The 17,604-nt window shown below is 39.5% G+C and overlaps 1 protein-coding gene across 2 annotated transcripts in view; it reads right to left on the minus strand.

Moving 5' to 3' along the window:
- zmp:0000001167 (protein phosphatase 1 regulatory subunit 12A) overlaps window positions 1-17,604 on the minus strand; it is a 36,132-nt gene that overhangs the window by 17,768 nt on the left and 760 nt on the right. The gene's annotated exons all lie outside the window — the stretch shown is intronic.

A 17,604-nucleotide genomic window follows, 5' to 3' on the forward strand; every position in this document is an offset into this window, starting at 1 on the left:
CCAGATGCCGTAAATGTGTAGTGATAGACCGGAAAAATACCAGGTGATTAGAAAAAAAATCTTCAACTGTCCAGTTTGGGTGAGTGCCCATGACAGCCTCAGATTCCTGTTCTTGGCTGACAGAAGTGGAACCTGATGTGGTCTTCTGCTATTGTAGCTCATCCACCTCAAGATTCGATTTTTTGTGCATGCCGAGATGCTTTTCTGGTAGTAAAGAGTGATTATATGAGTTACTACATCCATCCTAGCAGCTCGAACCAACCTTGCCTCAATTTTCCTCTGACCTCTCTAATAAACAACGTGTTTCCACCCACAGAACTGTCGCTCACTCAATGTTTTTTGTTTTTCGCACCATTCTGTGCACTGTGCTGCTGTCGCATGTTTGGCTGAATGGATAACTGCATAAATGAGCAGGTCTGTGGGTGTTCCTAGTAAAGGGGTGTAGCGATACACAAAATTCTAATTTGACATCATATGGCGATACGGCAACAAATAAGCATTGCATATGTGTGCCTTGATTTTCCATTTTCAATTGATTAAAACTTCCAACATTATAAAAGAACAATACTTGAAACTTAATAATGACAGTGTTTGCATGATACATTCAGACCTATTGCATAAACGTGTGCATTAGAATGTAAAAAAAAATGAAACATGGCTACATAAACATTAGCTGTCTGGCTAGAGTTTAATTGGTGTGTCAGGTCTCAGCAAAACGACCTCCCCAACTCGCATCTCAAAAGTTAAACAAAAAGACATGAAACTAGTCCAAAAAAGGTCAGGCACTGGAAAAGGAGATGCACAGCCTGACCAAAAATAGACAGTTTTAGAAAACGGGAAAAAGGCCAGCTGACCAGGTGCTGAAAAAACATTCCTTACGCCATTACACCACCACCAGCAGCCTGAAGTGTGGTTGGGCCCCTTAATATCAATCGAGCATCACTTGAATGCCACAATGTATCAGAGTTACGTTGCTGACCATGTGCATCCCATTATGGCCACAATTTACCAATTTTATAATGGCTTCTGCCATGTGACAAAGCACAGCTCGTCTCAAACTGGTTCTGTGAACATGACATTGAGTTCAGTGTACTTCAGTGGCCTTCACAGTCACCAGATCTGAATCCAGCAGGGCATCTTTGGGATGTGGTGGAACGGGAGATTCGCAGTATGAATGTGTGGACAAATCTGCACAAAAGATTTGATATAACCATGCCAACATGGACCAGAATCTCAAAGGAAAGTTTCCAACAACTTGTGGAATCCATGCCATGAGGAACTGAGGCTGTTCTGATAGCAAAAACGGGAGGGTAGGGGAGGGTGGGTGTGTGTGTGTGGGTGTGTGTGTGTGGGTGTGTGTGGGTGTGTGGGTGGGTGTGTGTGTGTGTGTGTGTGTGTGTGTGTGTGTGTGTGTATGTGTGTGTGTGTGTGGTGGTGGTGGTGGTGGTGGTGGGGGGGGGGGGGGGATGGGCCTAGTATTCGTATGGTGTTCCTAGTAAAGTGGCCAGATACACTCACTTAAGACAGTTTAACACTGTCTTAAGTGAGTGTATCTGTGAATGTATCTGTGAATGGCTGTGAATAGAACTGTGATACTTTTATGCAAAATCTTGAATTTGCATCAAAAAGTTTGAACACAAATGCAAGAAATAATTTTTAAAAATTACCCAATTATTTCTTACAAATTTTTTGGACTAAATGACACCTTTGCACATGTGCTCCACATCTCTCTGTGACTGCGTCTGGCTCTTTTGATTAGGTCATCTTGTTGCACCGCAACCTTTTCCAAATATTTGCATAACAGTAGCTGATATAAACACACAATGATTTGCATTTTCTTTGTCCAGGGCTTGTGTTATTCGTCCCATGATTCAAGGGGCATTTCTAAGAAATCCACAAGCTGGAAGCACACAATTGTATAGGATGTCTTTGTATGCTGTAACGTTATAATTTCCCTTCACTTGAACTAAGAGGCCCAAACCCGTTCCAGCATGACAATGCCCCTGTGCACAAAGCGAGCTCCATGAAGACATGGTGTGTGAAGGTTGATGTGGAAGAACTCGAGTGTCCTGCACAGAGCCCTGACCTCAACCCCACTGAACACCTTTGGGATGAACTGGAACACCAACTGAACCCCAGACCTCCTCACCAACATCAGCGCCTGATCTCACTAATGCTCTTGTAGCTGAATGAACACAAATCCCCACAGCCACGCTCCAAAATCTAGTGGAAAGCCTTCCCAGAAGAGTGGAGCTTATTATAACAGCAAATGTGGAAAAAAATCTGGAACAAGACGTTCAAAAAGCACATATGAGTGTGATGGTCAGGCATATATCCACATACATTTGGCCATATAGTACACAATATATACCGATAGCATCCACAAAAATGACATTTTATTCACTCAGGGTTAAGAAGAAGGAAGGTACAGTTATACACACTTATACCAATAAACCACCCCTGAACACACACACAAACACACACACAGATGTGCAGGCTAGGGGTTGCACCATTTTTACTCATCAAACAACAAAAAAGTATTCAACTAGTAGTCTTGTCCATTTGTCCACAGTTTAAAAAAAAAAAAGATTCAGGACCTTGTTCTTGGGACTGGACAATGATGTGCAACCCTAAATGCACTGTTTTACAAACCACTGCTCACGACAGAATTCATTTTATTTAGCTTTAAAGGACAACAGAAATAGCTGCGGGAGCAAGCAGGAGTTCAAAGTGATACACATCATACAAAGTGATATGTAAGCGATAACATTAAACCAGGGGATGGAGAAAAAAAAAAGAAAAAAGAAAAAAAAAAAAAGACTTTTCCCAGCATAAGCTTGTTAACCATTATCCTAATCAGCTGAGGCGAGACGCTGGCCTGAAATGACTGCAAATACACTAATCAGGTTTTTCATGATTAACGCTGGTCCAAACAGCGGCATGGGAACTCTTGTTTTTCCACTAGTCTAATTCCCCAGAGTTCTCCCCAGATCCCATCCTCAAATGCTTGAATGCTTCAGCGTGCAGCATGAAAAATAATTAGTCTGGGACTTCATCGTTGAAAAGTCCTGTGTGACGGACATACGAGTTCAACAGAGACTTTCAGAGAAAGGGAAATGCAAGGAAGGCTGCACAGACTAAAATCGTGAGAACGTGTACATTCAAGCAAGCTAAACAGAGCCGGATCTCGAGCGGATGTTCTGCCATTTCCATGCTTCCTGTTTAGTGCTTTAAAACGCCTGTAAGATTTTGATTGCTCCCCAACATACACACAGCACCACATGTGATTAAGTTAAAACAGTGCTTCTCTCTTTCCCTTTAATGTCTCGTGCACAGTGTGTTTAGATTCAGTCAATGGGTTTCACAGAGAGAGAGAGAGAGAGAGAGAGAGAGACATGAATTTGTTACACTAGACAAATTAAGACAACTTGACGAGTGTGGATATAAAAGAAGATCCAGTCTTACAGATTTTTACAGCTTTTACATGTTTACAGTGCCACTGGCGAGTGGGGAGGGAAAGTTAGATGGAGGACAAAACACCATGCAGCTTCAACAGAAAACTCCAAGGACTCCAAGGTGTGTGTGTGTCTGCATTGTAGTAGCAGTAGGAGTAATAGTACATGTGGGTGGCCAATATAAAAAAATATCACATCATGATAATTGAAGACATTTCAGCAATACATAATATGCATCTTGATAAAGTCAAAACACTGGTGTTGCATTTAAAAACATTAAATACAGATAAACATTTAATAACTTAATATCCTACAAAAAAAAGATTAAAAATGGAAATAAGGGAACATTTCAACATCAATTGCTTCTAATGAGAATATAATATTAATGACGACGTCTCAGAAAAGTGTATTGTGACATAATTTCTCACAAAATCATCACATCATCATATCGCCCAGTCGTAGTGCATAGACTATTCATTGTGGAGGTGGGAATATCTTTCACAAGGGCATGAGTGGGTCACTCAGTGTTCTTGTTTGAGTGGTGTGTGTGTGTGTGTGTGTGTGTGTGCGCAAGAAGCACAGAGCGAGTGGCCTTTACTTCTGACAACAGCCATTTGTGCTGCCTGAAGAATGTTTTCCATCCTCTCACTGCAAATCCCTCCTAGAACGAAGGACACATCCACGACTCTTTTCCAGGCTTATCCCCCCTCCCAAAAAAAAAAAAAAAAACTCCAAGTACCAGTTCTAAAGAGAAGAAGGGAAAAAAGTACCAGTAAAGGGAAAAGACAGAGAAAATGAATGAGAGACTTTGGAGAGAAGAGATGGAAAATTAGGAGAGTGTAGTCCTATATTTAATCTTTGTTGCTGGGCAACAAGAAAATAACATGGCAGAGAGGAATGGACAATAAAGAAAAGTGGGGGACAAAGTACCAACATAAAGTACTACACACACACACACACACACACACACACACACACACACACACACACACACACACACACACACACACAAATAAACAACCATAGATGAACTCCCAGTCACCAACATAACAACAAAACTATATTAGCCCTGCAACAAATATTCAGTAAATTGCATAATTCAACTCATAATCAATAACTGATACGGTTACCACAGACAAAACGTTTCTACAGACTAAATATGGTAACATGTCGCTGCCAGCCAGTGTGTTCTACTTCCTTCATGCAGTGGCATGCCAGTAAAATCGTTTCCTCATAGCACCCAGAATGTTTTCATCTCCTCCTACGTTCATTATAACCACATAGATTCATCATCCAACTGAGAACATAAAACAAACCCGATATAGCCGCTCCAAAAACGTGCAGCTGCTGAAACGTCTCGCTATCGAAAAATATGAGGCCGTGCCTGAGCATGAACAGTCTCGCTTTCAAGCGTTTCTCCCCTCAGGTACGGTTCTGCAGTAACTCGACAGTGACACAAGCGATTGTTTTGGCTCTGGTACTGCAGCACGTTGGGTTTTAGGATGAAATGGTGACTGATGTTAAAGTGCAGACTATCAGCTTTAATTTGAGGGTATTTATGGCAAAGCACATTGTACAAATTATAGCCCTTCTTATGCACAGCCCTCCAATTTTGGAAGGCCAGAAGTAACTGGACGATTTTTAGACTAGTCGCGTCTCTGATTCAGCAGTTCGTGCGGCAAAAAGCTCATAAAAGGACTGGAGTTGGTTCCAGATGTGGCATTTGCATCTGGGGCCTGTTACTCGTCTATGAGAAGTGCCAATATAAATACAGGAGGTCACCAAAAGGATATAAAATACTTATATATTATATATATATATATATATATATATATATATATATATATATATATATATATATATATTACATATATATATATTACATATATATATATATATATACATATATATATGTACACACACACACACACACACACACACATACACACACACACAATATGGCCAAAAGTTTGTGGACGACTGACCATCACACCTATATGTGCCTGCTGAACATCCCGTTGCAGATTTATTTCCCCTTTGCTGTTACTATAAATTACACTCTTCTGGGAAGGCTTTCCACTAGATTTTGGAGCGTGGCTGTGGGGATTTGTGTTCATTCAGCTACAAGAGCATTAGTGAGATCAGGCACTGATGTTAGGTGAGGAGGTCTGGGGTTCAGTCAGTGTTCCAGTTCATCCCAAAGGTGTTCAGTGGGGTTGAGGTCAGGGCTCTGTGCAGGACACTCGAGTTCTTCCACTCCAACCTCCATGTCTTCATGGAGCTCACTTTGTACACAGGAGCATTGTCATGCTGGAACAGGTTTGGGCCTCTTAGTTCCAGTGAAGGGAAATTGTAATACTACACCATACGTAAACATTCTAGACAACTCTGTGCTTCCAACATTGTGGCAACAGTTTGGAGAAGACCCATATATGGGTGTGATGGTCAGGTGTCCATAAACTTTTGGCTATATATAGTGTGTGTGTGTGTGTGTGTGTGTATATATGTAAAGTATTTGGACAATGACAGAGTTTTTGTGATTTTGCCTTTATACACCACCACAATGGATTTGAAATAAAACAATCAACATGTGATCAAAGTGTAGACTTTCAGCTTTATTTTAAGAGGTTCCACAAAAATATGGCATTTACCATTTAGGAATTACAGCCATTTTAAGCAAAGTACCTCCATTTTCAGGGGCTCAAAGGTATTTGGACAAAGTGACATAATTGTAAATATAACCATAATTTTAATACTTGGATGAAAATCCTTTGCAGTCAATGACTGCCTGAAGTCTGGAGCCCATGTTCCCAAAACTCAAAGTCTGAGTTTCCTCCCTGGAGATGCTTTGCCAGGCCTTCACTGCAGCCACCTTCAGTTGCTGCTTGTTTGTGGGTCTTTCTGCCCTCAGTCTTGTCTTCAGTAAGTGAAAAGCATGCTCCATTGGGTTGACCTGATTTGCATGACCTCAAAGGGTGAATATAACATCAGAAAGATTGTGAGTAAATAAATGGCACAGGTTGCTTTAACAATGCATTAGGTAAGATTAGTTCTTTTTTAAAATCATGAGTAGGTCTCTCAAATTTATTTTGTAGGTGATTTTGATGTTTAAATTTTTTCCCCCAACTCCTTGAGCCTACCCCAAAACCCGCTCGATCTCCAGGATCTACGGGAGTGTTTATAAAATGATTGACGGAAGGCCCATGCAAACACAAGTCAACTCAGTCACTTGTTGCGTTTGTGCTGAGGTCATGGCTTAAACCAGTATTTTTATCATTTTCTAAATATCTTCCAGGTTGTTTATACAAGAAGTAAAAAAAAATGACTACTGCACCTTTAATGACATAAAAACCTGTTAGGTTCTGAGACAGAGGCCTGAGGGATCGTTATACTTTGATGGAACTGCTCCTGAAAGCTGAGTGAAATGAATTTCACAAAGCCCTGCGCTTTCACACACTCAGAGCAGGAGGAGGATCTTAGCTGTCCATCAGGAAGTAAACAGTAAGGTATGAGGTATGAACGTGGACCATGAGCAGGATAAAGAGCTCACTGAAGATGAAGAAGTGAATGAAATAAAACAGCAGCACTGAGATTGAGGATGATGTTGGCGTTTTTGCTGTGCTTGAGTAAATTATACAGAATCGCTTTTACTAATGGAAAACACTTACATGAAAGCAAGGTTCGAGGCTTTTGAACTTTTCGCAGAGCTTGTATGACTCTTCTCCAACTTTAAACTGTTTACGATTTGAACTTCATTTTAAAAGATCAAGTGCCTAAACACTGATTCTGTATAAACAGACTGAACACCTAACTCGCTAAACTAATTTACTGGCAGAGTAGCAGACATGGTTTCATTTCCTATGTTCATCTACTAGGTTAAAAATATATATACAAAATATATAAAATAAGAAAAATGAAGTGATGCTGTTGTTTTTCCATTCGTTCATTCACACGTCTCTAACAATCACGGCGGAGGGTGGAGCGCCCTGCTCCATCTGAAGTGCCTTTACACTGCTCTAAAGCTGTCAGAAGCCCGCTCAGATGAAGTGTAACGGGACTTTTATGGACACAGGAAACAAAAATGAACAAGTGCAAGAGGGCTGGAAAGTGTGGCGTAGGGCTGGACAATATGGTGATATAATACTGTGATAAATTGTGTCATAATACACTTCTCTGAGACAATGTGGGCATCGTCAGAATTTTTTTTTTATAACAATTACAAAGGCTGACTGGAAGATGTGCAAAATGTAGAGAATTTTTCTTCATTGTTATTAATTATTTACTTTTTCATTTTGCACACATTAAATAAATGTATAATTACCCCTAACAGCTTTTTATTGTAACACTACAGTTTGTAGTAAGCAAACCTATACATCATGATACATATCATATAGCACAGATACACTCAGGTCCATCAGTATTTGGACAGTGACACAGTTTTTGTAATTTTGCTGCTGTACATCACCCCAGGAGATTTGAAATGAAGCAATCAAATGCGAAGTGTAGACTTCCAGCTTTAATTCAAGGGGTTTAACAAAAAAATATTGCATTAACCATTTAGGAATTACAGCCATTTTTTACAGTGTCCCTCCATTTTCACAGGCTCAAAAGTCATTGGACAAACTAACATTCACAAATATTAGGATTATTTTTAATACTCGGATGAAAATTCTTTGCAGTCAATGACTGTGTGAAGTCTGGAACCCATACTGAGTTTCCTCCCTCGAGATGCAGCCGCCTTCAGTTGCTGCGTGTTTGTGGGGCTTTCTGCCTTCAGTTTTGTCTTCAGGAAGTGAAAAGCAGTTCAAGTGGGTTGAGGTCAGGTGACTGACTCAGCCAATTAAAAACACTCCATTTCTTTGCCCATCATCCACCTCTTTTTAAAAAAGCAAAAGAAAAAAGAAATTGCCCAAGACCCAAAGAGCATCAACTCTGGCAAAATAATGTAATCAATAGTTCTTAATTATTCAGCCAATCTGATCACTAAAAAAAGCAGTTACCTTTACATATGATATACGCAGAATATAGGAATCTCTGCGTTTTATTCGACTACGATCTCAGATTTGATCGGTAAATCAACTCAGTTGTAAAAAGCAGTCTCTGAAATTAAGCCATTCCTCTCTTTTCAAGACCTCGAAAAAGTCAGACGTGGCTTTATCTCCTCTCGTTTAGATTACTGCGATTCACTTCATCTCGATCGCAACAAGGCATCTGTTGATCGTCTGTATTAGTACAAAATATGGCTGTGGCTTATCTCTGGCACTTAGAAGAGACCACATCACCCCTTCAGTTTCAGCATCCTTACACTGGCTTCCTGTGCACGATCCAGATGAAGTTTTATTGTTTGTTTTAAAAAAACTCTCTTAATGCTTTAGCTCAAACCTGTATCTCTGATCTGCTGTGCCAGTACGCTTTTATTTCTTTTATATTTTTTTCTTTTATTGTTGTTATACCTATTTTTACAGTTTTTACTATGCTATTATGCGATCTTAACTATGCACAGCACTTTGGTTGTTTTAAATGTGCTTTATAAATAAATGACTGACTGACTTACTATACTCTTTCAAATGTAAAAATATTTGAACTAAAATAAGACCCGTCTTTAGCACCGTAGTGTTCAATCATGGCTATTATTTAACCTCATAAACATATCTTTGTCTGCACTTTGTTAGGAAAGCAGAGAATGATCAATGTATTGTAAATGGTCAGAAAGTTAAAACATATGAATGAGGCGCTCATTATTTAATGCACCAAAAACCCATAATTAGCTAATGTTAGCTAGACATGTTTTATTAACAGCAAAAGGTAAAACAAAAAACAATTACAATGTGATTAAAGTAAGCAGCCCTAAGCTCATCTGTGGAACTGTACTATGGTGGCGTATGAACTGATCCATGCATATACTGATGAAGTGTCTGTAGACTTTCAGGATGAATTCTGAAGCACAACTAACTGCTCAGGTCCAAACAACTGCCTCATGTGCTACATGTGCTCATTTTAAAGCATGGTAATGACCTTAAAGGGACAGTTCACCCCAAAAATGAAAATTCTGTCATCAATTGTCATCACCTTCATGTTGTTCCAAACCCATAAGACTTTCGTTCATCTTCGGAACACAAATGAAGGTATTTTTAAAGAAACCTGGGAGATTTCTGTCCCTCCATTGACAGTCCATGTAACCAAAACTTTCAAGCTCCAAACAGTTCATAAAGGCATCGTAAAAGTAATCCATGTGACTCCAGTGGTCTAATCCCAATTTTATGAAGCTATACAAATGCTTTGCGTGCACAAAAAACTAAAATTAAGTCTTTATTCACAAAATATCTTCACTTCTGCATAGATCTCCGATGCATGCTGTGTTTGCTTCGTTCGTTACGTTCTAAGTTGATTTTGCTTTAGGTCTTGGTTTATATTTTTCAAAATGGTGCTAACTAAAGCACCTTCAGAGTTTCTCACTACATGAGGTCAGTCCTTCAGAGTTTCTCACTACATGAGGTCAGTCCTTCAGTTTCTCACTACATGAGGTGACCTGATCTAAGGCGCATTCCAGTCTGCGAAGAGCAAAGGCTTTTTAACCAAAAAGTGCCATTTTTGTCTGCGACTTCCTATTCTGCATATAACTATATAATTCTCTAACATTAACCATGCACTGATAGCTTTTAGGTCATATTTAGGAACTCAAAATATTCTCCATTTACCTCGACAGAAAGCAACGGTGCTGCATCGCTACATCTTTCCAAGGAAAATCGAGAGGAGACTAGAGATTACTAACATGAGATAGTGGAAAGGGGCGGGGCTTCCAAGGTGCCAGTTAATATCAGACAGCTCAAAACACCTACAAAACTGTCAATCATTCTAGATTACCACGTTGATTGGCTCATGTGCTGTTTTACTGGAGGGGGGAATAAGATTTTGTGAATTTTGAGTGCTTACTCATTGCAGTGTAGTCTTGATGTTAAAATGTGTAAAATGTTTGCATCATCACGGATCACACGCAGGATTATATATTGATTCCGGCCGTGTATTAAACATGGGAGCTTTATTTGATATTTCATTATTTAGGCCCTGTGAGTACCAGGTATGACCACTCCTAGTTAATCAATAATAAATCCATGAAAAAAACAAAAACAAAATGACACTAAAACTATTTTTTAATAATTTGTAAACCAAACAATAGGCAGTAGTATAAGCTCTGGGCTCCTGATCAGAAGGTTGAGAGTTCAGCTCCCTGAGCACAAGCTGCCACTGTTGGGCTTTTGAGCGAGGCTTTTAACCCTCGGCTGTTCCAGCAGCACGATCCCATGGCTCACCCTGCGTCCTGACCTCAGCTGCCTTCCAAACTGGGATTTGGGATGAATTATGTTGTATTGAAAACACTTGTGTGTGTGTGTGTGTGTGTGTGTGTGTGTGTGAGAATGTGTGTAAAACGGCAATAAAGGCAGTCTTCCTCACCGGTGCAGTGCTCTGGAGTCTTTGTTTACAGCGTTCTGTGCATGAGCGCTGCTTGTGGATTTACGCTTTAAGCACTCTCTACAGGGAAAGTAAATGCATTCCTGCTTTTCATTATGTTAACTAGATTAGAGGCGGTGCAGGCCTGGCTCCAGCTTCCTGTGTGGCAGAATTCCCACTATGTTCATTCATACAACATCACGACCAATTAGCATTTCCTCTTCTAGCGAACATGCTCTGGAGCATTACACTCTGAGAAAGTTTTGAAAAATAAATGAACCTTTACAGAGACGTTGTACTAACGTAATCGTTCTTTCCCTTTCACGTTGCTCTTTAGACTGACGTATATTACAGCTAGAATGTTTCTGCTCCATGTAGCGTTACATCTGATTAGTCCCTAATCTCTGTCAGAATATAACAAATGCAAGTTTCCTACATTTCAAGGTAAAAAATACTGCATTTATACAGTATATTACTGTCCTGGCTGGGGTTCTGTGTGTGCATGTGTGTGTGCGTGTGTGTGTGTACCTTTCAGAAAGGACCTATAAATTCTCAAACTGCTGGTTAAATAATTTGTGTTCTTGTACTGCCCAGAAATTCATAGCGCAGCGCCGCTGAATTCTTCAATCTGTAACAGCTCTGATGTTCTAACGACGTTATCATTTCGTTAACAATTTATTCACATGGACTTGTATAGCAGATGCTCTATATAAACAGGCTTTTAAAATGTGTAATTGTAATTTGTATTAAATTACTGTGAAGTTTACGGAGAGGAGAACTAGAACACTTTTGGAAGGAGTCTCCAGTGTCAGTGCTTTGTAGCAGCCAGAGGTAACACTGCAACTTTAAGTTTTCTGATGCAGAAAAGTCTTCAGGAAGGAGGTCTTTTCTCGATAACATGACAAGCTGCAGTTTTTTTTGTCTTGTTAATTTCACAAGTGATGACAGACAATTACGTTTCATGGACACTCCACAACATTACAAACTAGAAATAAAAAGTACTGTATCATTGTTTAATTGAACTGAAATAATTGCTGTGGTATAAGAGGAATACAACAGTCTGGGACGTGCTGTTATTTAAGCAATATCACACCAGCAAGAGTGCGGTTACACTGAATATTGGCACTGTTGACTGTACTCAACTGACTGAGCAAACTCCTTCCCTCAGTTTAATCGAGTAATGGGGTCTCCCAAAACTTAAGTTCACTTAACTTGATGCTCATGTAGACTGTGCTTAAATTGCTCCAAGGTCACTGAACTTGGTGCTCATATTGTGTATTTTATCATTTATCTGACCGTGAATCGAACCCGGGCCATGGCGGTCAGAGCACCGCATGCTAGCCGCTAGTCTATCAGGAAACGAGGGTACTGAAATAATTAAGTTCACTTAACTTCATGTTCATTTCAAGTGTACTTAAATAACGGAGGTTCCAAAAATCTCCATAAATAGGGGAAATTAACACTTTTTAGCAAAATGTAACTTTATTTACAGAACATCCTCTGCACAATTGCCAATTCTTTGTAAAAACCCATGGACTCAATGAGACAAAGAGGACCGCCTTCTGCAATTATCTACCAATCAGAGCATTAGTTCTCTTGTTGCCAGGCAGAACTCCTTGCACGGCCAATCACATCACAGAAAGACCAGAGCGAGCTATTTTAATGAATCATGATTTTGATTTCATAACACTTGAAATCTTGAGTTTATGTATTTTGTAGGTAAATAAGTTAAACAAACTTAGATTTTTGATTTATGGGCACAAAACGCAACATTTTAAGTAATGTTTAGTCATGATTACTTGATTGTTTATGTAAAAGACAACATTAGGATTTACAGTGTGGTCAAATTCTCTTCCTTTCTTCCTTTTCATCTTCATCTGATGAGCTTTCATATTTAAAGTCAAAAGTTATATTCCTGAAAAGTAGCATTTACGATGCCCACTGGGGACGTCGCTAACACTACTGTAGCAACTGTTTCCTGCTAGGAAGTGGAATTTTACACAGACGAGCGGAGTGACACACACAGTGAAACGTCTCAGTGCTGTTATACTAAATATAAGCACTCTTGGGAACACTGCTTGACCAATTAAATTAGCAGACCGGAACTAACTGTTGTATAATAAACAATAAGTGACTTCAGGGTGGTAATGGTATCTGGTACCTCCGCTTTACGATGGGACGCAACACACCGCCCTGTTTTATTCCTTCCTAAGGCATGATTACAATTATTTAGCAAAATAGTACCAATTTGGTACAAGAATCAAAACACTGTTTTAGTAGACAGCAATTCATTTCATCAAAACAGAAATCATTTACATGATTGTGATTGTTTACTGCTGTTCCTGTTTTAATGTTTGAGCCACACTATAAAATTTACACAATCCTAACCAACACTGAAACTCAGACTCCAGACATAATGACAGATTTCAGGGTTTTTTTTTGTCCTGGATGATATTTTAGTCAACAAACCTCCAAGCTATAAGATTTTCCCAGAATAAAACACCACACACAGATTATGCTCACGAACCCAAGCAATGACCCCAAATTTTTGACTTTAGATTCAAACAAACATGGCTGATGACAGTTCAGCTCAGCTGTCATTAGTTATCCATCTGAACACACTGGTTAGTGCAGTGAACTTAAGAGTCTCCCAAAGAAGCTTTTACAGTAGGCAAGAACATCGTGAGTGTGTGCTAGTGGACATAAGTTGTGTTTATGTGTTATTAGGAGGACTCCTGGGATGTGAACTGCCTCTGTAAGTGAGAGTACAGTGTCTGTGTATATGTGTGTGTGTGTGTGTGTGTGTGTGTGTGTGTGTGTGTGTGTGAGTCCAGAATAAGGAGAAAACTCTATGACAGGATGTGATACTGATTCTGTCCAGAGCAGAGCTGAGAGAACATCACTCACTCTCTCACACACACACACACACACACACACACACACACACACACACACACACACACACACACACACATACATCACTAAAGGGACATATCACTCTTACACTACTCACAAAACCTTCAGAAAGTTTGAACTTGACTTATGGAGAGCTGCTGTCTTACAGCAGAGTGTATATAATGAACCTTTTTTTGGAAACACATCCTATAGCTGAAGACACCAGCTGTAGCAGCGACACTCCTCTGGGACGCCAGCGTCAGCCTGCTCACATCCAAGACGTGCACGCTGCTCCATCTCTCCATACCGCTACTTGCAATAAATAAGCCTATGACTAGACCACACACGGCCTTTGCACAAATGAAATCTGCTTTGTGGCTCATAAAAGCCACAAACTGAGCAGCCCTGACACTACTTTTTCCTAACCCCATCCTCCCGACTGGCACGGGCCTCCATCCTGACAACTTGTTCCGTACAGCTAGCTTTATCCACTGTCCAGCCATGACATCACCGCGACTAAAAGCAGAGCTCTGTTCCAGCTCAATACACCAGTAACACTACAGCAGCGCTACACAATTCGCCATTTGTTAACTGTTATTTAAATACTGGCATTTGCAGAAGTGAGACAATGTGCAGATGAGTCTTTCTGTGCACTGCAACTGATGAGTGGTTATAGGTCACTGATTCAAATACAACACTTGTATGTAATACATCATTATTGAGTGCTGCAAATAATTAGGCTGCTATTATAAGTTTCTGCAAAGCCATTCTAGTCCTCCGGCATCTGGTCATGACTTTCGCTCCTCATGTGTGTGTGTGCTTGATTTACCTCTCCACAGTGTAGAACAGATCTGACCAACCAGGCCAGAACGATGTACGCACATTTGGCTCATGACTAAACTTCATCAGCCTTAACTCATAACTTATAACCTCATGTATAACCTAGACATTTTTGTATCATAGCATTAAGAGAAAGGAGGGAAAAAAAAAACACCCTGAACGGCACGAATATTAATCTCTATAATTGACATGTGATCATTCTGTAATGGAATCAATCCGAGTTGACATTTTGGTTTAAAACTTATTTTATCAACATGTTGGTCTATTTTCACTCTGTTTAACGGTTTCCCACATTACCCACAATGCTGTTCTCACGTCTTCATCTGGAATTATATTCTGCTCAAATACACAAGGATCCAAAGCATCAACCTCCATCCTAATAGTGGCATCAACACTTGGCATCTGGTAAATCGCCAACTAGCCGAGCTGAGTTTTAGCCGTAAATCAGCACAACTGCGTCGTAGAGCTGCACTGCACTCTGGAACTTTGAGTTCAGCGTTTGCAGTCTGTATGACTTCTATGTTGGATTCCTCATTAATATGACATTAAATGGTGACTGAGAAAAAGAATCTCTTGCTCTCTTTTTGTTTTTAGGAGCCAACAGAGCAACCTGATTCCTTATGCTTAAGTTCGTCTATTGTCGATGATGCTGCCTATATGCTGCATTCATGACAACCGGGAACTCAGAATTTTCCAACTCGAACCTCCTATTTCCCACTTTGGAGCATTCACATGAACTCAGACATCTGAAGACGAAAATAAAATGAATACTCACGGTAAGCTGCAGTTAAACAGGAATTAAAGAGTTAATGCTTAATTTATGTGATATTTATGTGATGTGATAATTCATTGGTAACAGCACTAAAAATTACATGATAGAGCAGTTTGAAAAAAAAAACTTTCAGAAAGCAAATTAACGTTTCAATTATCAAAGTATCACCCAGTATTTAGTGATTTCAAACACAAACAGAAAGTCAACGACTGCTTAATAACCTTAAATCACGCTGTTATTTCTTGTTTATTTTTCACTATGAATGCCGCCATCTTGAAGTGACATCACAGACCTGGAACTCAGAGAAGCTCTTGAAAAAATTTCCGAGTAGGAATTACAAACTGAAGATGTGTTCAAACGGATCTTTCCTATTGGGAATTCTGAAACTTCCCAGTTTCCACCTGTTCATGAATGCAGTAATATTGCTGCATGCATGGTGCTTTGTAAATGGTAACTCACAAGTTGTAATGATGTCATTCCCCATCTCAGCACATCTGATGTGCAAAGTGGGTAAAAAAAATAATGAAAGTGTGTCAGAGCATGTAAAGCTCATAAACAGCTACTTTAACCGCAATTTTACAGTTACAGGCCTGAGTAGCTTCTGGTTCTGTTCTACTATAATGACTAACAAACACTCATGCAACATTTTAAACGGAAATTTGCAGCACAGCAGCAACAGCGGAGAATAACAACAAGCCAAGCAGCGAACATTAGTTATATGGGTGATAACTCTAACTTCCATGATTACCTTCTCAAAACAATGATTAATATAGCCAATGTTATAGATTTAACCAAGCACCGTGTCTGTACTGCTAAAAACTCATTTAAAAGTAGAGAAGTGAGATCTGAAGTCACTCACAGTAACCAGGGAAGGAACTGGTAGTTGACGAGTTGAAATTTCAAGTCCAGGGGCGTTTTCTGTGTTTTTTTTTACTGGTTGTAGGTGAGGAATTACAATTTACATCCTCACCTCAAACGCAGCATAATGCTCCTAAAATAAGAGTTTTTGACTCGTCCCATCTTGGAAATTCAGGTATCAAAATTATCTCAACTTCCTAGTGGGAAACTCGCATTTACGATAATTTCCGATGAAGGCAGCATTACTGTGTGTTCAAGTGCTCCTGGGAAGTTTGTATTTCCGAGTTGGGAAATCGTAATTACAACATCAGGTGCGTTCGAGTCACTTGGGTTGGAGCAAGATGGTGATGTATCTTCTCTTAATTAACTACAAAAAAATACAGCAAGGTTTTTTGACTCTACTTCTAGAAAATGAAGAACAAAAATGCTCATCAGGTGTGTTTTGCTTCTTTACATTTTTAATCTATTCATGAAGCCACTGTAAACTTTATTGTTACATATTGTATCATAATTATACACTGCTATCCTAGTTTGTGCACACAATTAGCTTGTTTCATTGTAAATAAAAAAGCTTGACAGAGACATGTCACTACTAAACACATTGAATTTCAACGAATTTACCGTCAACTACAGACTTTGCATCCACTAATTCCAACATGTTTTCTTACTGACCCAACATCCCAACTCGGAAACCCGGAGCTCAAAGAAAATCCAGAGTTTCCCTCTCATAATTACGACTTTGTGTTGGCCTTCATGTGTTCAACTTGTAAATACGAGCTTTCTGACATAACTTGAATGCACCATTAGTCCTCCCTGTGACGTCAGAGTGGCACACAACTCTACCTTTTCACAGCAATAACAAGAAAACAGCACCAACTAAGAACTTAGCACCAGAATCACTAAGCAGAACAGAAATATTTCAGTATAAACAGATTTACATTGTTTCATGGTGGACTTTTCACTGAAGAGCTCAGTGTGGTGAATGAAAGGTCTATAAATACACATTAAACGCTAATCACTGGGTTATTTTATGATAATATTGTGCTAGAGGAGGTTTAGTGAAGCCTGAGGAGAGGAAGACAGAGTAGCCTAAATGCTACAGCTATTCTTGTCAAGCGCCCAAAAAAACAAACAGCCCTGAAAAAGAAAAGTTTAAGAAGCTCGGGATTTGTCGTTTTTTTTTTTTTTAAAGAAAATGTCTGATATAATAAATACTTTTTTTTAGTGAAAAAACAAAACCAACCAGAGAAAGCCTGTGTAGTTAGTGACTTTGTGAGTGTCTGTGCTCGCCTGTGAGCAGGAATGCGCTGAGGGTGGATCAGGGTGGATCTGGAC

This window comes from Pangasianodon hypophthalmus, chromosome 9, assembly GCF_027358585.1.
Source record: "Pangasianodon hypophthalmus isolate fPanHyp1 chromosome 9, fPanHyp1.pri, whole genome shotgun sequence".
Classification (NCBI taxonomy): Eukaryota; Metazoa; Chordata; class Actinopteri; order Siluriformes; family Pangasiidae; genus Pangasianodon; species Pangasianodon hypophthalmus.